A 25,137-nucleotide genomic window follows, 5' to 3' on the forward strand; every position below is an offset into this window, starting at 1 on the left:
CCTAAATTATCTTTGAAGCTGTTCATACAGATGTTCTACTATTTCTAAGGAGAAAAATCTATGCAAGAAATATCCATTGTTACTAAACCTTGATTTTGATGTATCCTGAAAAATGCTGAAAATGGGTGTCTGCTACTGGTTGGTTCTCTATGGGGAGCAATTCTTGAACTTGTTTAACAGCTCTCCAGCTGTTCCTTCTCAAACCTTTGTGCTGTTTATCTCTCACTGGGGCTGCTTAAACTGTAAGGTGATGCTGGAAGTGATCATTGTACTGGTTAGGTTCGCTGCTCATCTGAAAACAGGAAAACCAGACAGTAACAAATTTCTTGATTCTGCTTATTTCCTAGAGCAGGGAGGCTTGTGAAACTACTGCTGGAGCAAAAGCCACCTGATCACCTTCCCCCCACTCCTTCCAAACTCTCTCCCTGAAGTTCCTTCCAGTCTCTCCTTTGGCATTGTCTCTGAGCATCCAGATAATTTTTTAAGTGAGTAATTTCATTTCATATTTGGTAGGATAACTTGAATATGTAAATCTAGACATATTTGAGTACTTTATTGAATCAGGGACCAATTTTTCATAATTTTCTCTTTATTTTTAATCTAAATGAGTGGGTCAGTCTCAGGAACCAGATGTCTTACTCTCAGAACTCTGTACTTTGTCAGTTGTAATCAGCCCATACTCTAGTTGTTTGTTTTTTTTTTTAAACAAACATTTATTTGATGGAGTGGTGGCATTAGTAGACAAAGAAAGGGCAACTGATGTTAGCAACCTGTTCAAGGCCTTCAGCATGGTTCAGTACCACATTCTCATCTCTAAATTGGAGAAATATGGATTTAAAGGATGCACTATTTGGTGGATAAAGTATTGATTGGATGGTCATAGAGGGTTGTGGTAAACAGCTCTTGTCTGGATGAAGGCTGGACACGAGTGGTGTTCCCCAGTGGTCTATCTTGAGACCAGTGCTTTTCAATATCTTTATCAGTGACATAGACAGTGGATTTAGTACACCCTTGACAAGTTTGGTGACAACAAGAAGATGAGTGATGCAGTTGATACAACAGAAGGACCTGGAGGTTTGAAAAGTGGGCCCATGACAATATAATGAGGTTCAACATGGTTGAATGAGGTTGTACTTGATTCAGGGCAAACCCAGATATGTGCCCAGACTAGTCAAAGAACTCAATGAAAGCAGCCCTGCAGAGAAAGACTTGGAGATCCTGGTCGATGAAAAGCTGGGCGTGAGCCAACAGTGTGCATTTGCAACCCAGAAGTAAATGCCTCCTATTTATTTCCATGGCAACTACAAAAGATAAAAAGAACACAATAACATTATTTGATAGAGGAAATTCTCAGCTGCAAAACACTATTTTTCAATGTAATCACCACTATTAGCTGTGCTTTTTTGCCAGCAATAAGTAAGAGCCTGCATGCCACTCTTGTAAAAATCTGCATTGCCCTCCAGAATGTGGCTTGTTTTTCACATTACTGTCGTCACTGCTGAAATGCACCATCTACCACCTCACTGTGTAGTCTTCAGAAACCTTCAGCAAGCATCCATGGATGTCAAAGAGTATAATGTTTCCTGCGTGGAAGAATTCAATGACATACCTTTGCTTCATATTAGGTTCCATGTTAGATGCCAATTTAGTCAGACTGCCCATCTGTTGATATCTGTTACACAGCTATAAGGTGTAATGGAATGCTGATGGGAAAGTTCAGCCTCTCCTGCCGTACCACTACCATCTACCTCTGATGTCAATGGCCAACATAATAAAAAGGAGGCATTACTTTTGGAGCAATTCTTGTAGATGATATTTAAGATTCCTTTCACCCCAAACAATTCTATCATTCTGATTTTTTTTTTTTTTTAATGACATGAAGCTGGGTGAATGGTTTTTAAAATATTGAAGAAACACTTTGTAAGCTTTGAGAATGGATAATTCTTACTGTGCAAATTTACTTGGTCTATAGGATTTCTAAATTGTAAACACAGATAAACGTTCTCCAAAAGTCATTATTTGCCATCATATTCATGTTTTGCTTGATGTTATATCTCTTCAGAAACTTTTTCAGATACTTCTACAGAGGATTTAGTATTAGCTTGTTAGCATTATGAGCAAGTGTAAGTGCACCTTGAAATAAGCAAATATTTTCATTCATTTGGCATTACATTCAACCTAACCAATATTAATAGTCAGAATTCAACCAATCATTTAAATTTGTTAATATTTACAGTTTTTGTTATCAGAAAATGTTGGTTAGAAGCTCTCAAGAGTTAAGCAATTGAGTGATTCTTATGACATTTAGTTCCAGTAGAGCTGCTACAGAAAGTTGACTAAATTTTTGTAGCCACAGTGTTTTTATTTAGAAAAGGAATACCAATAGTCAGTGGTCCACAGCTCGTCTTTAATTTGTTTATTTTATTTTATTTTATTTTAATTTGTTTATTTTATTTAATTTGTTTATTATATATTTAATTTGTTTATTTTATTTTATTTGTTTATCTTCCTTTAATTTGTATATTTCCCATTATTTATAATAATAATATTATTGGGAGATTACAAATCTTATTAGGACTCAAGCTGTAATAACAGTGATACTAGGTACAGAGGTCATGGCAGAAATGTAGAGATCAATTCATTGGAAAAGAACTACACCACTTCCATTTTATAACACTTTATTTTTTTCAGTTGTTTAATAGCTGTTAAAAACCTGTTTTTAAATTAATAGGCAATCCAAGTGATAGAGTATTTCTTGACCAGTTCTTGTAAAATATTTAAAATCTAGCAACAAAAGAGGGCAGGATCACATGTCCAAGGTTTTTCAACTTGTATGCACAGTAGCCTCTATGTACTTCTTATGTCCATAATTGCAAAGATTACTTTAATTCCATGTTCTTTGTTGTTTAATGTACTCCTTTTTAGCAGAAATAGTTTACTCTTAAAATCAGCCATAAAAATGATCACATTTTCAAAGATAAAATATCCACCATCTAATCCATTTTCACATCTGCATAAAGGAAACTCTATGATAACAATGCATTTTCTCAATTAATTGTATTCTGTATATAGTTTTTCACAAGTTTTCAGGAGGAAAGCATAACAGATAACTTTATTCATACCTTCCATTAACTAAGAGGGAAAGTTTTATTCCTTTCTTCCTTAGCTTGCTAAAGTTCCTATCTTACTTTCTAGTTGTCTTTTTCATACAACTTTCTTAAATTGATTACTGTATGAAATTTTTGATAGGATCAAGCAGATTTTTAGCCGTATACCTTTCTAAAAGTACACTTTTCTAAGAAAAAAAGGGCAATGTTCCATTTGACTTTTTTTTTTTTTTTTTGCAAAGCATCTCTGTTTCTTAACCTTAAAGTATTCTATTCCATGTCCTGCTCTTTTATCTGCTAAGAGTTTTTGATGGCATTAACAATAGAAAAGTATCTTTCCATGCATTTCTTCATTTTCCTTGGTCAGATTTAAATACTTTTCTTCCCTCATGCGTTCCTTGTAATTTTAGTATGGATTTCTCCTAGGTTCCTCTTCTGATTATGTTTGTTTTAAAGCAGTGTGAGCAATTGATATATCTCATTGAATGTCTTTTACAAAACTTTTTTCCCTTTTTGAGTGGCTGTCATTGGTGCACAAACTGCTCTAAGATACTGTTGCTGCTGTGTAAGCTACACAGCTCTTATTTGTATTTGCAATTCTAATAACCTTGTCATCGTCCTTTTTGTTGCCATTGGAAAGTTTTGCTGACTGAGTAAATTAATGTACTGAATCTTCTGCCTTTAAAACCTGCAGTCAAGTCTGTTGTGAGGCAGAAATGATTTTTCTTTTTTTTTTTTTTTTTTTTTTTTGGCAGTCTTACCCCAGTCTTTCCTTGAATTTCTATTCCGGAATAAAGCATAACATAGAATAATTGCCCTTTCCTGCTTTGGTTGGTTGGAGTGTCAGGGATGCTGCAGGTCAAGGCTGAAGTATGTAAAAGCTTGCTCAGCTCATTGCTACTCTTTGTTTTACCATGTTAGATTTCTTGTAATGGATTCTTGAAATCATTTATAAGGAAACAGTAAGCTAAACTTCTCATGAGGAGAAAGACTAGCACAAAGATGAGAGGATTTTTACCTTCATATAATTTTCCAGAAGCACAAAAAATTGACTTTTCTTAATGTTTTTCTGGTTCCCACTGTATATTCGTCCTTTGATTTAGATCTTTAAACTAAAACATTAAAGTTTTAAAAATTTCTTTGTATATGATATGAAAGGTTAGTGATTGCATTGTTTCACTGTGTCATGTTGTTCAGGTTTTATGTAGTAAGAATAGAATATAGATCTTCTTAAAGCATGCAGAAATTCTTAAAGCATGCAGCATTGCAAGAAATACAATACTTAACATGTTAATTTACTAAATATGCTATCCACTGCAGGTAGTTTTATTTGAATGCCATCAACTTGGGTAATGATAACATGGTTAGTCTGCATTAATTATTCATTTAGTTTTACAGCTTTATTGTGCACTTGTTTGTAATGAACCAGATAAATTTGGCTTCTGTTATGTGAAATCATAAAGCAAAACAGATCTACCTTTTGTTTCTGAGTGAGTAACCCTGATGCTTTCTCTCTGTTAAACTGTACTTGTGTTATTGTTTCTTAATGATGCAAGGTATAATAAAGATTTCAGAGAAATATTTAAGCACATTGCAAGTGCTAATGATGCAGACGTTGAAATCTTGGCAGCATCTTTCTATCTATATAGCAGTCGAGTATCTACCAATTTACTGAGAGAGAGAATAAAAAGCTGAGAGGGTAGATGACATCTTCCAGGTCATTTCTGTAAGAGTAGATGATTTGCACTTTGGCATATGATTGTGAGCAGGTTACTAAAGGAGAAAACTCTTATAAACAGCGTGATAGCGTAAAGTGCACCAGTTGTCTTCCCAGTTAAAATACACTGAAAGGAAATGACAGCTGTGCAGAGGATAATTGAGACTTTAAAAATCTTCTGTTTTATATCAAGCAGGAACATCAGATGCAGGAGGTTCTTTCTTGCATGCACATTCTCTTTTAGCTTCCGTATCCTGCTCTTTTTCAGCACACCTGGTTTACCTCTTTCATTGATCAAGGTGAGAATCCTCTACTTCCCATGCTATTCTCTCTCTTTTCTCTCTATCTCTCTTGTTTAAAATGTAGATTGGGATCTGTGGGAAGACAAGATTGTTATTTTTTTTTCTCCTAGTTAATTCCAGTGACTGCCCATGCAATTCAGAAGTTTTAATAGCTTAAAACTAAAACTGTTTTATTTTCCTTTGTGATTTAAGCCACCAAATATTTTTGTTACCATAAATCCAAAATTACCCTTTTGTTTCTCCAACCAGTTGTATTTATGTTACTAAATAGAAATGAAACATAACTTTCTCCACATTGAAGTTTACTCAGTGGAAACCATCCTCCCTGACAGATATCTGGTGTCCTCGAAAGATTTAGCTCAGTGGATGATTTTAGATGATTATGAGCATTATGGTCATTATGGTATTATTCAAAGTAGGTAGTACTGAATGGTTTTCTGGTTGTAAATTTTCCTTTTTATATATTTTCCTCTTTTCACTAGCTGAGATATTGGAAAGCACCTACACCGTTACTGGCAGCCTTTACCTTTCATTAACAAGGTTTTCAACAGTTTATTTCACTATGGATTTTGCTTTTAGTCAGAAAGAAAAATACTCGCTGTAGTGAGTAATCAAGTTGGCAGCTGTAAGTGCCTAATAACCAGTAAAGGGTAATCTGCAAATAAGTAATACTTTTCCTCTATTTATAATAAAAGGAGTTTTACAATCATTCATGAAAGTATGGGGATTAATGTATGATAGAGCTGATAAGAAAACAAATGACAGACAAGGGCCATATTTTAAGTCCGTGTTGATTATTCTGATGTTAAGCAACCAACAAAGCCTGGTGTTTGCCCTTCAGCTGACGCTTCTACTTTCCCCAACTATGACCGAGTCTTTGTCTCTTTAAGAAAACTAATCATATTTCAGAAGGGCCTTTATAAAGCTGATGTGAATAACTGTCCTTTGGTTACAAAAAAAGCAACAGAAAAGGAAGGATGTGTTAAGAAAACTGCCGCAGATGAAGTAATTGTCATCTTTATAAAATAGTTCTGTAACTTGGGCTCGGTTCCTTCCTCTGCCTGAAAGATATTTCCTCCCTGGGACAGTGTGGGGACTGCTGGACTGTAGGGAATTTAGGTGTTTTTAATGTCTGTTCTCTTAATTTCTGCAAATGGTGTTCTTGTTATTTCTTTGCAGAGAGTGGGAATAAAAATATTTTTGGGGAGCAGGCAGGGAGGGGGAAGCCTTTATAGAGCTGCTGGGACATGTGTCTCCTGTCACCTGAGTTAGCAAGCAGACTAGGACATTGAAAGGGGAATTATTGAATATATTGTCTTTTTTTTTTTTTTTCTTTTTTTTTCTCCACCCTCCTCTTTGTCCCCAGAGAGTTTCTTACTTTTTATTTCAGCCTTGTTTAGGGTCTACTAGACCTTAGTTTAATTTTCCTACCAGGGTTCCCGGAAACCCTGGTATGGGTGGGGCTGGTGCCTGCCCAGTTCTTGCCATCTGCATGCCCATGGAGGAAAGCCAGACCCAGAGGTGCTGGGACCACCCACCTTGGTGTTCTGCAGACAGGCGCTGCAGGACCGTGTCCCCACATTTTCACCTCAGCTGGATTTGCTATTTCCTTAAGAAATTTTGCAGTCCTAAGCTTTTTGTCAATAAACAGCCTCATGCATGAGACAATGCGGCTACCTTGCATTCCTTGAGCCATGAGGCTACCTTGAGGAAGGATGGGTGTTATTGCACATGGAGCACTGAGTCCATCCATAATTTAAGCAGGGATTTGCTGTAAGCCACATAGTCTAATTCTTCTTACATTCAGATTTAGGAAAATTATCTGTAGTAGAGCAGGTAACTTAATAATAATAGTAATTATTACTTAAGTAGCATTTAAAATATTGTGTGTCCTGAGTTCAAACGTGAAGTTTCAGAGTTGTGGTGGCAACATCAGTGCAGTAGATAATGCCTAGAAACAAAGCACAAAGTGCTTAAAGGCAAATGACTGTCAGAAACTTCAGAATCTCAGGGGGAAAAAGAAAAAAGAAAAAGGAAGCATAGTATTTAGACTACAATAATAAAAATTTGGACTGCTGCATGTGGATACATTCCTTGAGACAGCTGGAGTGGACACAATATTTTTGTTCTGAAAGAGGTACCACAGCCAAAAATGAGAACAGTTTCTTCTTTTCTCTTAGAAAAATAGAAAAAGATTTCTTTTTCCTGTCTTCATCAAATAATTATTTTTTTTTACCTGCCCAAACTGTGTTTTCAACATAGAAATGAAACTACAATGCATACAATATTTATATGCTATGGCAGAACTAATTTTGTCATTAAGATTTATCACTGATCAAAGATGTTTGTGATAATCTAGCACTGATTTAAATATGTTAGCAGGCACACTTGCAGAATGGCTTAGACTATATGAATTTGGGTGTAAATATGGCAGTATATCTATCTATTTTGAGGGGATTACTATGTTGTGAAGAGCATGTGTGACAGTGAAGTTGAGTCACAAGTATTAGAGCACTACTAGAAACTGAGCTTAAATCTGAATATAAACATGCTAATTATGTGTGGTTTGTTAGTCTGTGCACGTTGTATATGAAGAAATTGGGCTCAAAGTTACATTTCACCTTCACTGTCTGAAATAACATTATTTGCATTCTCTTTATCATGGGACTTATTTCAGAAAATGTTAATTCTTAGATGTTCTTCAAATGTGAGCTGATCAACTTGCTGTTGATCCACAGAAGTACAAAGGAGAAGGAAGCTGTAGATGATGCTGTTTGAGCTGTTGATACATTTTCCCTCAAAAGGTACAAATTTTAGCCATAGAACATTGGACTTCTTTTTTCTTTATGTTTGAGACAAGAAACTGAAAAAAGTGCCATTCAAATATAAAAATAACAGTTGCATTTTTTCTAACCGCAGCAAGAAACTAAATCAACACTATGTATTAAAAGATTCTGCAGCTCCCATTTAGCTTAGCAGCTACTGTAAACATCCTCTTTGGCTTCCACGTTTTTTTCTTCTCAAATGTGTGAAGTTTATTTTTTAAGGAAGAGGGCTAATAGCTATCTCATTTTACCCTTCATATGCTTATCCCTCTGAAGTGCTTTCTGCAGCATTGTGTCTAAATTTTTTTGAATGCAGGATTTTTTTTTTTGCTTGTTTTCCCCTTCAAAAATGTTTTTTTCTTATTTTCTTGAGGAAATGTAGGCAAAATAGAATAATTTATTTTAGGAACATAACAATACACAAGAAATCTGGTGTGCAGAGATACCCACATTTGCACCAGATTTGTGTATGGCTCTGTTTTCCTGGATGTCTTTAGCAGTTGCACTGAAGGTGGCACTTTCCTTGGACATATGTACGTGCTGTTACATTTTTCCCATGTGTTTTGACTTCTTGTCCTGGTCTCTCATGGACATTGCTCCTGAGAAATTTACTTTGGGGAAAGACTTGTCAAGAAATAAATGTTCTTGTCAAATATTCATGCCAACAAATGATTGTTTCTGATTGGACAGACTTTCACTAGTTAGATATAGTTAACAGTTGTTCATTTCTTTTCTTAAAATTTTGTTTCCTTATTGGGAGCTGTAGACAGGGAGGACAAAGGAATGCAAGGATTTGCTGTACCTCTTGTTTCCCTCCTGCCTTGATCACAGTCAGTATCTTCTTGGCACATAAATAAAGCTGAATTTCATTTAGAAAAAGGACACGTGTACAAGGAGAGATGTGGAGTGGCATGCTCTGTGGAATCTGTGATATTTAGTCCTACTATGTATCACCTTCATTATTTTCAAAGAGTTTGTCCTTCAGATACATCATAACAGCAGTTTTTTTCCTGACTCAGTTATGTTTATCGCCAAACTTGTCTAACTTGCCATTTATTTTTTTTCCTAATAGTACTCAATCATGCTTAGATTTCTTTGTCTTTCTTGTACAAGTTACTTTTATTTTCACTCTTTTCAAATGTCAGAAAAAATGTTCAAACAAGATGGTTTTCAAACTCATTTTGGTGTTTTGGCTTCGTGCTCTCAGTTAAGACTCTTTGCTTTTTGGTTTAATACATTGCCGCTGTTCTTAAGAGAAAAAGATTTGAAGTGTTGCTATTTGTTAGCACATCTCTAGAAGCTGTGAAATTGTGAGCTATCAAAAGAGTGCTTTTTGGAGTGGTACCATTTGCTGAGAGTGGAGCTGAGGGAGCTCAGTTCCATCTCCACTTCAAAGCACTGTGGCCTGGTACCTTGTCAGTGCCTGTGAGGAGCCAGCTGTAGGGCTGTCCCAAAGGTAGATTAATGCTGCGTGGGACTGGAGGGGAGAGCAGGGGCTGTGGCCTGGCAGTGCTTCCTTCCTCAGCTGCTTCCTTCGAGAGTTCAAAGCTTTCTCATTCAGTACACACATAACTTAGTTGCCAGCACTCTCCCATGGAACAAACCTGAATCCTGAAATAGTACTTCTACCGTTGCTTAGAAGTAGTCGTTGTTGTTGTTGTTGTTGTTGTTTTGTTATCTTTCTTCTCAGCATTATTTGTGTCTTAATCTCTGTGCATATATTCACAATGGTGCATACTTCTGCAAAGTAAAACAGGGAATGTCCTCGCCACTGACCTTGCCTTCCAAATAGGATTTCATCTGTATGTGATGTCTTCTGAATTTAATTTCCTAGTGAACTTCCAAATATGATATTAAACATATTTCTTCTTTGCCTTTCATCTTAATACTACTTCCTTGCTTTGATGTATTATTTACCTCTGTAACTTTATTATTTGACACCTGAGATCATGCTAAACTACAGTGTATGAGAAGCCCAGCATATAGACATGCACAATATTTAAAACTAGTTATAAATTTTCTGAAGACAAACAGAAAATGGAAGCAGAAACAGAAAAGTGGAAATTAGTTGAGCCTAAATATTTTGTTTTAAATAACTGGGTTGGAGAAACAGAATTCAGAGAATGTGACAGTGTCAGGAGCTGTGGCATTCTTCAGACAAACAAAAGCGAAATTTGAGGGGGGAAAAAAAGGGGAAATCTATTTTTGTTGTTTTATTACTGAATAGGCAATAATGATGGAGAGAAAAAAAAAAAAAAAAAAAATCACTATTTCTAGACCACTGTTTCTGATTCCTTAGAAATACCATAAGTCCAATGAGAAATCCAGCCATCATTATGATAGAAAATATCTGTGTGTTTCACAGAAAATGGCTCAAATGGCTGGAAAAGTCTAACTTTGTGAATGCAAAGCAACTTACATATGAAACAGAAGTGTGACGTGAACACTGCTACATAAATATTAGTAGCTGACTTTGTTTTTTTCCCCAAAGATACACAAGAACAACACTGTTTCTAATGGTCCTCCTTCCTAGTACATCTGTATGCACTGTGTTCTGCCGTGAGACAATAATTGAGTTAAATGTGAATAAGTAGTGTAGCCCTGTCAGATTTGTGCTCTGCTCAGGTTAAATTTCGCTTCTCAGCAGTGCTAATTACAGTGTTGCACTAATATTAACTAAACTGCCTTCTTCACATTACTGACCTGGCACTTCTGATTCAATTTCAGTGAGCTTAGGCTTTTGGCTTTCTGCACAGTTCAGGATGTTTTCCAGTTCCATTCTGTGAGAAATAATTAAAGATCAGTAAAGACATTCAAAATGATGTTCTCTGTATTTTTCTGCCATCATTAGAAAGTAATTGCATTAAGAGTATGCCTAAATACATCTGTGGATTTTTAAAAGATGCAACAGTATTGCGTGCCTGAAAGTAAGACAGAATCAAACAACTGTTTCCTCCCACCCTCCCTCCTTGGTAGCTCTAACATTCCTGTTTTCTTCCCTTTGTGTTTTTGATATTTACTTCAAATTCTGCGTTCAAATGCATCTTCTTGACTAGTTTAAAAGACTGCTGAGAGGATGGCTGTCAAAGGAGATTTCTTCATCTGTAAGAGGAGATTTACTATGACTACTGAGGGAAATTCAAATAAATAGTTCTACAACTATTAAATCTTCTTAGGCAAAGTGTAAATATATATATATTTGACTGGGTAAAACTACAGAACTTTTTATTATATTATATGGAATTTAAAATTTATTTTCATAGTTTTAATTAATCCTGGATTATCTGGAACTTGAGCCAAGTGACCAAGGATTCAAACTATCATCCTGAAGAAGATATTCACACCTATCTAATAATTTGCTGTTCAGGTGCTGGAAAAATTCTCTACTCAATGAAGCCTTGTGCAGATACTTACATGCTCTGTGATGGTACGTGTGGCAGTGAACAACATATTCCCTATAGCTGGAGCAAAATTTCCTTCTTTCTTTGTGGCCAAGGACTGTTCAGGGGCAGGATTTCTGAAGGAACAGAGGAAGTTTGATGATCCTTCACATTATAACATTGCGGTAGGCACAGTTTTCTCTCTGACAGTGACACAAAACATTGGCTTGGAAAACTATAGGAAAAGATGTTTAAAGTCTTTTCAGTGTACTGAGGAGTAAGCAGGAGCCCTGTATTCTAGCTTGACAGCAAATAGAAGAAAAAAATGAAAATTAAAGCAAGATAGTTGCTTCCCTAAAAGTGGTGTGGAAGTTTGGTATTCACACGCTCACTCAATACCACATAATCATTTATAAGAAACCTGAAGATTGTCTCAGAGAAACATTGACAACTCTCATGCTTAATGTGGAAGTGCCCAATAGCATTACTGTGTGTTTATCCTCTGAGAAGATAAACAATGAAGATGCTTATGGCTTAAGGCGGGCCCTGAAAAGGATTGCAGAGCATAAGTCTGTCTTTCCAAATGTTGAATTAAAGCCATGTTAATTTATAGCTATAACATAATACTATCTGAAGGTTCTGCTCATAAGTGCACTTCTTTATTATGGTTTCAATAGCTTCATCATTTTAGACACCAGCTTCTGCTTCTCTTTGATGCATCCAGATAACTTGAATTATATCATTAGCAAGTGAGATGCTCTTATGCCAAAATCTCCTGCCAGTCAGCGTCTCATATATCACCCTTTTACTTTCTTTACTGCTCTTCTGCATAATATTTCTCTATGCGTTTCTGCAGAATCTCTTTCAGCTTTCTACTTTCATAATGGCTTACCACTTAATTAGACTAGCTGGCTGAGTATAAACAGGACTATTAATGAGAGATAGCGTCTATACATAAGATAAAAAATATTTTTACTTTAACTCATTTAAGAGGATACTTCAGTTTGTGCTAAGTGTAAGGGTAATTTGGGTGGGAAGTGCTGTGGGAACCGATGGAAGGAAATTATTGTCCCTTTTTATATAACTGTTCGTCTAAAGACTATCATTTTTAAAATTTAAGGAATTTATAGTGATCAAGCTCTTTTGGAGGGAGAGAGGAAAATTCTTGAAATATTTGTTTTACTGAAAGTGCAAATTTATATTAACAGGTCCAGAGCCATTGAAATATTCACCTTAATCAGGGTGATTAAGTGATGTTTAAAATCAGGCTTGGCATTGCTTGGTGTATGTACCTCAGCAAGTTTTATCTTCCCAAGGTCAGTTTCGATGAAGTTAAATTTAGCTTTAGTGCTGCTGTGGCCAGGTGGAGCTTCCCTTGATCAGAATGGTAGGGGCTGAGCTGATGTGGAAATGCTTCTTTGAAATAAAATTCCTTTGAGTTGTTGACTTAAAAATTATGATGATGTTTATTTCATCTAGCCTTAGGATATTACTCATCTGACTTAATTTTAAAACTAATGAGTTTAGTAGGGAATACAGTTTTTCATAGTTGATCTCTAAAGCTGTTCAATTCCAAAAAACTTTTCTTTTTGAATATGGCACCTAACATCACTCAGAAGGAAAGCTGACAGAATGGTTTCTCTTGTGGTAGGTTCTTCATTTACTGTGGTATGGTGGATAGCAGCATCCATCCATGTTTTCCTGCCTACCAAAAGGACAATTCAAGTCCTAAAGTTCATCAGAAGACAGTGGAAGCATATAATGATGTGGGGGGGAGGGGGGGGGTGTGGATGGAAGAAGGGGAAAACAGTATTTTTAGTGCTTTTATCAATGAGCTCAAAGCAGTAAAGCTTTCTTTTTTTTTTTTTTTTTTTTTTTTTTTTTTACATTTCTACCTTTAAGATGCTCTCATGTTTAAAATAACATTTATTTTTAAAAAAATGTTAAGTTGTTCAAAAGAATGTTACGTGTTAGACTTTAAATCATGGCCCATCTTCCATATCCTTGCTATTGTGAACAACTATGGTAATACTGTTTAGTGTTTTGTCTTTGCTCTGCTTAAATTAATATAGATACTTTTAAAAGCTTGATAATTGAGTCCTTTCTTCCAAATTGCAGTTCAGACAAAGGTGGATCATAAATTGTGACGTGTTCTGAAACAGTAGAAGGACTCTAATTGTCCAGGTGCCAGGCGTAATTATTTCTTATGAATTTACCCTTAAGTATGGAGTTAAGCCCATTCTCTATGAAATTTAAACTGTTAAGCTTCTAGAAAAACTGTACAATACAAGTTATCAGAGGAGACACAAAGGTCATTGAATCACAAACGTGAACGTAGTAGAGATTTACAGAAGAGTACTTTGCTCTGATTAATAAACTGTCAAGCCGAGCACTAATTGCAATGCTATCAATTTCATGAAACAATAATTACAGTAGGTTGTCAAAGCTGAGAGGGCACAAAGTTAAGAAAAACAGAAGCAAGTTCAAAGGATGGGGCAAACTCATCAACAGTCGACTTTGATGTTTGATACATTTCCCCATGGGAGTGCTCAAAGAGCTGGCATTGCCTTGCTTGAACCTCAGAACTTAGTCAGCTCTGCTTTTTTCCCTCAAGGAAGACCACTTCAACTTAGCAAGATGAGATGGTTTAAAATAATTGTTTACATTCTAAAACTTACTAACTAGCAACCTTGCTGAGGATCAAGGCAGCTGTCAGTACCCCAGCTATTTTAGAAATTTGGCTGCTTTGTTGGATTGATGAATAACAATTTTTAGATGCCTGCTCATCACTGACAGTAGGCAGGGTCTGTGTGTGCACAATTCTAAATCAATAAAACACAGTAACATACAAAAAGCTAAAAACAGACCCTATCCAGGTTATGTATGTAATTCCTATGTATTTTAATACAAGTAAAATAAGAATAGAATTACTAAAAGCTGCCATTTATCATTTCTGATGTTAACTGATTTGCTTTATTCCCATCTGATGCTTTGCTCCACAAAAGCAATCATGTGGAGGATTTTGTGACACAGTATTTTCAGTTTTTCTCTTTTTCACAATGGATGCAGGGCCAGGCATCTAGCTCCTCTTTAGATGTAACTAAAAGAAAATAATGAACCTAATTGATTTTATGTAAATAAGTTTCTTAAAGAAACAAAAGAATATTATTATTTCTTTCATGGCTTTAGCATTCGCCTCATTCTCATGAAAAAATAATTTTGCTGTGCTTCAGTGTGTGTTTTTATCTGTCTGAGGCTGTGTATACATGAGTGTTTGTTTCTGATCACTGATGTGGTTTAATACAAATTCCCTATTGGTCCCTGCTTAGTGCTTGGTGATTCTGTACCTGGTTTTGACAAGCATGAGCTGGTTTCTTCTCAGAGGAAATGAAACCAATTTCAGATCTGTACCAGTGCAGTTTATCCCATTCTCTTTCCTACACAAGGTAGGTATTTACATGAACTGGATTATAAAAGGCTTGAAATCTTAAATCTGGTTTATAATCATTTTCAAGGCAGCTAAAGCAGAAAACACAATGAATTGTGTTTTGTTTTTTTTTAAGCTTTGATTTTTTTAAAATTCATTTTCTAAATTACTTTTTCTTGTTAGACACTTACCTTTTGATTCTTACTGCATTGTCCTACTGCTCAGCTTTGAGGTATTCCCTCTACATGGCAAAGAGCTCTAAAAAGAATTAAGTTGTTGGTTTTGTTTATTAACTTCACAATCGTATGCATAAGCATAATAGTTGTAATTGTTGTAATTACTATCATTTAAAATTATAGGTGTAGTAAGTGCATTCTTTTAAACTATCCTAAAATAAAATTTACTTTTTATCTGAAATTGGAAGGTGGAAACTGGTGCTTGTTTTCCACCAATTTATACTGGTTGAGAAGTGATGTATATGTTCAGCCTTCTTTGTTAGTGTTTGATTAGTTGTGAATTACACACAACTTGAGCAGTCAAATTACCAGTGAATGTTTAATTTCCATGTCTGTGTGAAAGAAGTCCATAAGAAGATGGATCAAGCATTTCTCTTTCCCTGTGATTTATAAGAGCAATTGAAAAATGCTTCTTTGTTATCCTCAACACATACCAAATGGAGAATTAATTTAAGCTTTTTTAGAAAGTGCAGGGAAGGAGAAAAAGGGGGATGAGCTACCGTTAAGAGAGGATGTGAATTCCCAGTGTTGTGGATTAGAAATGAATCAGCAGCCTTGCCATTTCAAGGCATACGTCTCATGTGATGTATGGCTTCCAGATGATTGGAACTGACTAGTGTTAAAAACATGGTAATGGGCTATTACTGGAGCTTGTTGAAAACAAAAAGTATCACATTTAGGAAAGCAACTGTGGTTTTGTTCCAATAATGAAAGAAATGGAAAGCCTCCATTTTGTCTTGACAGAAGACAAGATGGGCGCCTTCTCTCCTTCCTCCCCCATCACTGGATTGGCACAACACCCCACAGCGTGCTGGCCCAGCTACACAGTGTCAGTGAAATCCAGCTCTGTGCAATGAGTTTCTCTTTTCCCTGGTTTGCAAGTGGGCATTCTGGATCTTCTGAAAAACATTTATCATCCAGATGTGACTACAAGAACATTTTCCAGTAGACTGTAAGAGTTTAAAAATTCCTATTAGCTTCAGCATATTCAGTCAGTGTGCTCCTGTCCAGGTCAGCTTTATGAATCTTCTTTGGGATGTGGTTTTGCTCACTTGTGGGCTTGTGTGACTTAAGGATTTGAGTTTTTTCCAAGATCTGAACACGCAAATATCCACATCAGGAACAGACAATGTCAGTATAAACATGTGTTGGGAATTATTGTGTCATGTGCCTTTTTTTCTGGAATTATACCTCTTAGAATAATTTTTTCCTATTCCTCCAGCACTGTCCTAGTTTCAGCTGAGACAGTGTTACTAGTTCACCAATTTTTCAGTTGATCCTGTGTGATGGATGTACGTCTGGGGCTGCTCAGCAGGAAATAAATGCAGCTGTTATGGCATGTTGGCAGGGTGAGGGGACAGGGTGGAGCCAAGAAAATGGGCCTGAAGGGCTTATTCCCCTTCCAAATTGTTTAGGGATTGTATAGTCTGGAGAAGAGGAGGCTCAGGGGAGACCTCATTGCGTTCTACAACTTCCTGAAGGGAGGTTGGGGTGAAGACAGTTTTGGCCTCTTCACCCAGGCAGCGAACAGGACTTGGGGAAATGGCCGCAAGTTGTATCAGAGGAGGTTTAGGTTAGACATGAGGAAAAGCTTTTTCTCTCAGAGAGTGGTCAGGCAGTGGAATGGCTGCCCAGAGAGTTCATGGAGTTGCCATCCCTGGCAGTGTTCAAGCGGTGTCTGCATGAGGAGCTGCGAGATACGGTTTAGTGCTTGTGGTAGCAGTGGTAATGAGAAAACGGTTGGATTAGATGATCTTATAGGTCATTTCCAGCCTTGTGATTCTATGATTCTATGATTCCATATCATGTGGAATCCTACAGAAGGCCACAAAGCTGGAGTTGGCCCACTTCTTGGAGACTAACTGGATGTCAGTCAGTGGGTTGTGAGATATTGTGCTGCTACTGGATCATCAGTCAGCAAGAAGTTGTATTGTTGGTGGGTGGGTTAGCCAGTGGCAAATTTCATTGCTCATTTATACAAGGACTGCTCTGAAAGCAGTGCCTTCTAATTTATTACGTTGCCCCATGACATCAGAGGTGGATGTTGGTGCTTGGAGGTTGGAACCTTCCCACCAATATTCCATTGCATTTTTTGCCATGCAACAGATGGCAGTGGAGAGACAATCTGATAGAATAGTGCCTGACATTGAAGTGTGTATGAAGCAAAGATTTGGAATAGAATTCCTCCATGTGGAAAACATTGTACCCATTGATATTCATCAATGCAGCTGAACGATTGTGGAGACGAAAGAGTAGATGTTAGCACAGTGAGGAGTGTGTGGTGTATTATTCAGCTGTGGTGACAGTGGAAGCCAAGTTATGTTCTGGACCTTCGTGCACAGCTGTCACACCACAGAAATGAAGTGTCTTCATCAGCTCTTCCATGCAAATTAACTAATAGTGGTGACTATGTCGAAAACCATTGTTTCGTAACTGAGATTTTTTTCTATCAAACAGTGTTATTGTGTTCTTCAAGTCTCTTGTAGTTTCTATGGAAATAAATGGGAAGAATTACCTTCAGAGCAATCTACATATATTATTTTGTTATAATTGCTTTTTTTTTTTTTTTTTTTTTCCTCCTTTCCTTTCTTACTGAATAGTTTGTAATCTCAACTGACAAATTCTATTTTGCTTCCAGTTCTCCCCCTCATCTCACTGAGTGAAGGAGTAAAAGGCTGTGGTGCTTAGTGGCCTGCCAGGTTAAACCAGAGTGTGCATTTTGATTTGGATGAAATTTTGATTTGGTGTTCCAAAATTATCTGGCAAAAGGGGAAGGCATAGCTTTAGCATATTTGATGGACTGAGTTTGTCTGGTCATATAAAATGAGCAAATGCCAAGTGTGTTTTGAGGTGATGTTAACATAAGAAAATCAAGGTTTTCAAATACATTGCAACAATATATTTAACAGATGATTAAAAAAAAAATTGTAAAAACAAAATTACAGTTGGTTTTACAAGGAGATGGGGAACATCCATACTGTTATTTGAGAAAGGATGCCCAACAGTCAGGGTCACTGTACTGTCCGAGTAGGCTCTGGGGCAGTGCTCAATCACTGCAAGTTGACAACTGAAACACCACCCTCCAGAAATTGGCCCTGTTCCTATCCATCTGTAACTCGGAGTGATGGCACTTTCTACTCCATGGGAGGGGAAGAGCTCATGAGTGAATCTGTGTTGGATAGTTTGTTATGCTTCTACCTAGTGTCACTTGTGCACTTGTGAGAGAAGCATACAGCACTCTTTTTCTGAATACATGTGCTTCTGTCTCTGTTTTACAAGCACTTTTACACTGACTTTGCTCACCTTGTCTGTGTATTTAAAATTTATGTACTTCCTGAGTTATAGAATCATCTGGTTTAGAAAACATCTTCAGGCTCAAGTCCAACCACAAGGAGCGAATCCAACCACATGCCAAGTGCACTGTCTTTGCTGGTGACAGCTACAGCAACAATTAACCATATTAATCCTGAGGGATACTGTGTGCTTTGAGTAAACTGAGCAGTGTGTTGTCACAGCACCTTTTGTTTAGTTCCCTGGTAACCCTATGCCTCAGTAATGTGCGCTATGAAAGAAAATACAAACAGGGAAGAATTTCAAAGGGCAGTTTGATGCAGTTTGGATGACTTTCACAGGAAAAGCTTCCCTCCCTCAGCATGTTTGCCATGCATTGGTAAGGGAATGTCAAGAAAGTCACTGGGTATTTATTTCTCAACCCCTACCAGGAGTTTCACTCCTGAAGGTTTTCAGAAATTGCGAAGTAATTTATAGGTCTTTGAGAAATAACCCTGATTTCTGACTTCAGCTTGTGTCTTCCAGGGAGCAAGTCATTTCTGTTGCATGAGATATTGACATCGTTTATTATTAAATGGTGAGAAGTTCAAAGAATAAGTTTGGATGACTGTGGAACGGCTGGATTTATGCTTGTCATTAGAATAGTTAGAAAACTTTTGACAAGCTTAGATTTTTTTCTTATTAATAATATTTTCATATTACAGCATGGAAATGTCTGCTGGAATAAATCTATGCAGAAAGAATTACTAGGTAAGATAAGGGAAAAAGACAGAGATGAAAGAAGAAAAGCTTTCTACAGTTCAAAATAAAATAGATATGAAATGAATCACTGAACCTTAAAAATAAAAGTTCACTTGTTGTCCGGTGTTTGTAAGCCTGAATATTCTGTCTTGTGTACTACTGATAACTGTACATCAAACAATATTAATGACTGTTGATACTTTCAAAATGACTGTAGATACTTTCAATAATGAGAGAAAACCACTACTTTTTAACTGTATACAGAACAAAAATAGGCAGGTAGTGGAGCAACATATATGATAAGGGGAATTTTTAGCAAATGAGAAAAATATTTAGATTTATTTTCCTTTGGGAATCAAGACCCTTCTCTTTTTCTTTTTTAAAAATAATTCTGGATTGTCACATCTGGCATCTGGAAGACTGTATTCATCTTTGCGTATCTCTGTCCTTGGTAGGCAGAGACATAGATTCACAGAATAAACTTGTTCTCAAATTCAAATTGGTTTTGTTTGCAAAATAAGGATTTTTGCCTCTTAGTTCTGTTTAGGGTTCTTATCTGGGACTTCAGCTTCTCCAGCATCAATGGCTATGGTTATACAAAAGCACCTGGCAACACTGGAAACTCCTGCATCAGAATAAAACAAAACAACTTCATTGCTTTTGGTTATAGAAAACCCTAGAATTGTCTCTTTCCTGTGGCTTTCTAGCCAGAACTTGGTAATTTAAAAGTGACTGCATACATGAAGTCTTCCTGTGGCTCTAGAAGAGACATGCATTTTTGCTTGGAAGTAGGTAGGTGCCTACAATTCCCTTCACTGTACACGCTTTTTCATTCATTTCCATTCATTCTTTCTGCTGTCCTAAACCTAGTTTATTCTAGTTGGACATCAAAGTAATAAAGCAGGAGTGAGTCATCCATTCTTTTGATGAGATAAAGACATCTTAACACCAAGTTTTATTTTAATTGCTTTTTATGCTGCACAAGGGAATTCTAAATAGCCAAATGAGCTTTCTGTAGACATCTGTGATTAGTAAAACTGGCTGTTCCCAGAAAATGATAACCCAGAGAAGAATTGCTTTTTGACAATTGAAAAAGGAAAATGTTAGTTTTTTTTTCCCCTATTGGCTACGTGCCAAATTGTTGTAAATGCTTCAGAACTGATGAAGATGCTTACAGTAGGAAGCAGTAACTAAACATTTTAAAATTTTATTCTAAACTTCTACCTTTAACTTAGAAGTCAAAATACATATTTTAAAAAATTCGAATCCCCTTTTAGCTGTAGGATAGTTGATGAATCTGAGTCTAGATGTGACTTGATTGGCTGTTGTATTAATATTATTCCCATATCTTGATAACCTGTCACACAGATGAGTCCTCTGAGTTGGAATGCAAAGAAATAAAGGAACTTTTCCAAGGCCTTTCAGGAATGGTACAATGAAGCAAGGAATGGATCATCTTACTAGTGAAAGTCAGTCAGGTACAAACATCACAACCTTATCTGCTGACATTGCTATTTTTAAAATAGTGTCAGATCTTTTCCTGACACTATTTTGAAATAATCAGGTGATTTCAAGGGTGTAACACATCCTGATTTAATTTACTTGTCTCTAGCCAAGCAATGAACTGAAAAATAAGCAAACTACCTGTGAGATGTTAGCAGATTTCTGACAAAATTGTACAGCTTCCTGGCACAACTCCTGAGGAAAATTTTCAATGTAATTATTCATAGGGAAAAGTCAGTTCTACAGTCTTCAAAGTACTCCCTTTCTCACATAGTGATGAAGGTGTCTTTGGATGTGGGTGCTTGCTAGACCTTTTTCACATCTTGAAGTATAAGGACTTTCTGGATGTCCTTGATTCTTTCCTTTTAGGAAGTACAAATGACATAAGCATCATGGTTTTTTTTGCTAATGATGTACAAATGTGTACGCCTTGACGTCTGCCTAGCCATAGTTGCATACAGCCCCCTATGATATGAATTGTCATTTAAATAGTTTTGTCTTAGATTCCAGAATAGTTGTAATAATTAAGCTCTGAAAAAATGTCATCTTCACTACAGAATTGTGCTTTAGAGAATATTTATCTTTTAGGGAAAAAGATTCTTCATTGGAGACAGCAGACATTACTCTTTCATGTCCATGAATGATGAGCAATGCTTAACCTCAAAATGTCTGTGAATCAGCCTCTCATAAGAAGGCATTACATTTCCTGACTGGAGTCACATTTTTATTTTTATTTTTTATTCTTTCTCTCCGTCCCTTTCCCATTCCTCTACCCTTTTCAATGTGCAAATATCCATGCGGAACCGCTGCATTCATACCACTCCTGCCTTTCCTCCATCTGCGTGCCCTTCGGAGCCCGCGTTTCGGAGAAAAGAAATATACAAACCGTTTATTCATTCATTCAGCTCTTTCCTGCCTCTTCCTTGTTTGCAGAGGGAGCAGGAAGCTATTTGTGCCTGGTGACTCACCATCAGATTTTACGAGGGGATTATGCTGAACATCTCTGATTCACACACTCACAGCTTTGTTGGAGGTCAGTGCCTTGGCAGCGCTCCCCTCAAATACCCTGTGAGTACTGAGCTGTTGATCTAAAGAGCTTGAAGTCATTTCTGCCTTCCATGATAGCTGCTGCAGAGCAGCTACCAGTGTAAAAAATTCTGTTTCTTTAGTGAAAATTTATACCAGGCTCCCAGACACTGTCCAGATAAAGTTCCTGCAGGCCTCCTCCTTTCCCCTGTACTCTGAAGTGTGCATCTTCTTTTGCTTTCCTTAATTCAGAGATCAGTGGAGGTAAACACACGAAGTCTGATTAGATGTTGATTGTGGCCTTTCCTTTTGTACCTCCTCTCTTACCCCATAGCTGCTTCCTGGTCCTTTAGCTCTCTCTCCTAGAATTTTCTGCTGCTTTCCTTGAGGATGTGAATCTTCAGGATCCCAGCCTGGTAGCCTGTGACTCAAGCAGCTATCAGCTCTGAGAAGTTAAGGAAATTTCTGTGAATTTCAGTCAAGCTGCTGCAGCATGCTAACTGGTGGTTTGCCTTTTACTTTTTTGTATTTCTCTAACCCTCTCTGTGTGTTTTTGAGCGCATACCTGTGATGGAACTCTGATAATGTATATATTCAGCAGCGTATTGAGAGGTCCAAGAGACAGTCCTATGAGCAGTAATAGCTATGAGCCGCCTAGTTAACTTTGCTTTCTAACTTTGCTTTCTTCCACCATACTGATGATACAGTACTTTATTTCTTGCAAAATGAGATGTAGTACAGGGTATATGCAATACCTTGAAAATGAGAAGGTTAGTTGATGGTTTATCAGTGATACAAAATGTGAAAAATTGTCGTGGATTTGCAACTATTTTTGTGTTGTAGTCATTTTTAGATTAAAAAAAAAAACAAAAAAAAAAAACAGTTACTTCTTGAATGCATAGAAAAACCTTGGAAAAGTTGAAATAAATTCTTCAGTAATGAATACAGGATTTTGCTATTGGATACTGCCAGCCAACCCCGCTCCATCTAGATTGCCCTGTATTGCTCCATTCCTGCAGAACTTCTACACAGAGCAATTCTGCCTCCCATGAAAACACCAGGCCCTTGTGAATCTCACCCTTCCTGTACAGTCTTAATTCATATAGATTTGTGTTTCTGTTTTAAGCTATCTGCATCTTTCTATCCCAAACATATAAATTGTTCCTTATGTCTCTGGTCACATCTGTTTTACAGACTCATGGGAAATTTTTTGGTTCTGGTTCTTCTCCCTATTTTGCCCAATGATTCTCCTGCTGTTTACTATTCGTTTTGTTTCTTCCCTTTGCAGACAGAAGTCTCCAGAGCTACAGGTGTGCCTGGTGCCAGTAACTTAATTTTGGAGTTGCTTTCCTTGCACTTTCTGTTTGGGCATTCTTTCATTACTGATTCCTATTACTGCTATGAATTCATCTGAAACTTGTAGAAACCTCATGTCTTTGAGACTTTCAGCTGCTTTACTTTTTTTGAGTGTTTTCCTTGAAAACAAGGAAGGAGGCAACTATCTATAGAGAGGAAATTTCTTCTTTTTGCATGGTTGTGATTTCATTGTAGCTGATTTAAAAAAATAAAAAAATAATAAAAAAAAAGGCTTAGTTGGTATTAAATTTGTTCATTTGAGATAGAGAGGAAAGTTATAAGGAGATTTCAGGAGATTGAGATGATGCAATACACAGAAGACACGTGGCTCAGTAGTTTTGTCAAGTGGAAGGAGGTTGGGGAAATGGGGGTGCCTAGGGAACATACCTGGACATTTGCTTTTGGAAACAACTCTGATCTCACTGGGCCTTTTTCTGAAGCAGTGAAGCACCCCTGTACTCCTTCAGCTTTGCAGAAAGATGATGTGTTTAAAAATGCTTCAAACAGAAGAAAACTAAGAAGATAAAAAGGATAAAAGTGTTTGTTTATTTTAAAACATAAATTGTACTGGAAGAAAAACTCCTATAATATAGAGAACATAGAATATAGTTTATTAAAAGATATTTAAAAGTAAATACAGTGTGTAAGATTCTCCTCCAGTTAAAGGAGATAGGATTGAATGCTTTCATCTTGCTGGGGCCTTCAACCCTCTTGACATCTGCTGGAAAGGTAGTATGGTAAGATGTAGGCAATCAAGGAGGCTCCCGGAACAAACTGAGGTTAACTTCCTGAGCCAGATGATAGACAGCCCTAACAGGAAGATACAGTGATGGACCTATTGATATCCAGCATGAGTGAACTGATTGATGACATCAGTATTAAAGGCTTCCTGGGCTGTAGTGATCGTGCAGTGATGGAGTATCTCTCAACACTCCTGATGGATATCAGACAAGCGAAGAGTAAAATCAAGAAACTTTACTTTAGGAAAGCTAAATTCCATCTCTTCAGGGAGTTAGTCAGCAGAGCTGTCAGGTTTTTAAGGAAACTTTCCCTAGGGCACATGATATCTCCATCCCCAGGTGTAGGAAGTCAGAAAAAGAAGGCAAGAGTCTGGCATGGCTGAAACTCAAACTGCTGATCAAACTGAAGAGACCAAGAAGAAGATGCACAAGCTGTTGAAGCAGGGACAGATAATTTGGGAGGAGGATAAGAATGCTGCTAGGCTGTGTAGGGATGGGTCAGGAAGGCCAATGCACAGCTGAAACTGGATTTGGCAAGGGGCATAGAAGAAGGGGCAAGAAGAACATAGCTTCTTTAGGTATATCAACAGGAAAAAGAAAGTCCAAGAAGGTGTACTGTCTTAGTGAGCAATATAGAAGGTTGTTGAGAACAGAAAAAGAAAAGACTGAGGTACTCCACATTTTTTTTTGCCCCAGACTTCACTGGCAACTGTTCTTCATGCTTCCCTATAGGGAATGGTTAAGAAGTGGGCAATGGTACAACAATGCCCTCACACTGTATGGGAAGATCAGGTTAGTGACCACCTGGAGAACCTGAATATCTATCTGTAAATCTGTGTGTCCCAGTGAGATGCATCCCAGAGTCCTGAGGAAACTGGCTGATGTAGCTGCCAAGTCATTTTCAATGGTATTTAAAAAGTCATGGTGGTGTTGGTCAGGTGAAGTCCCTTGTGACTGAAAAAAAAGGCAATATAGCACCCATTTTTAGGAAGATGACCCAGAACTAGATAACTTTTAAAGGCCCCTTCTAACTCAAACAATTCTTTGATTCTATTTCTTAACAGAAAGTCTTCAGCTATCTCACTTCAGTGGTTTATGCTCTGGTTTCTAAAGGAGAATGTTCAAATCTTTGGAATAATGAAATGTGTTCAGGTCACTGGGCAAGAAAATCTTTATTTTGGCTGAATGTACAAAGTGAACTTCAGTACTAATTCTCCAATACAGGATTAAAATCGTATAATTACTGCCTTAGACAACAGTAGAAACAAAATCTATTACAAAAATAGTTTGCTTAGCCTGGAAAGAGGTAGTAATTAAGGTTTGTTGACTTATCACGGTCACCATTTAAAATATTCAGCTGCCTGTCAAAAGGGAATAAAGCCTGAGAAAGCTCCTTTTTTTTTTTTTTTTTTTTTTTTTTTTTTTTTTTTTTTTTACTTGGAGGAAAAAGGCAGTGTGTTTACAATCTCACTTTCTGAGACTGGCC

At 36.9% G+C, this 25,137-nt stretch overlaps 1 protein-coding gene across 2 annotated transcripts in view; it reads left to right on the forward strand.

Moving 5' to 3' along the window:
• CHRM3 (cholinergic receptor muscarinic 3) overlaps window positions 1–25,137 on the forward strand; it is a 256,051-nt gene that overhangs the window by 44,110 nt on the left and 186,804 nt on the right. The window contains exon 1 of one of the 2 annotated variants that reach the window (XM_052685073.1): window positions 341–485. The exons of the other annotated variant lie outside the window; for it this stretch is intronic. The gene's annotated coding sequence lies outside the window, so the exon portion shown is untranslated. Of the gene's footprint in view, window positions 1–340; window positions 486–25,137 lie in introns of those variants that run through there. 2 annotated transcript variants of the gene reach the window in all.

This window comes from Tympanuchus pallidicinctus, unplaced genomic scaffold (genome assembly GCF_026119805.1).
Source record: "Tympanuchus pallidicinctus isolate F22 unplaced genomic scaffold, pur_lepc_1.0 scaffold1, whole genome shotgun sequence".
Taxonomy (NCBI): Eukaryota; Metazoa; Chordata; class Aves; order Galliformes; family Phasianidae; genus Tympanuchus; species Tympanuchus pallidicinctus.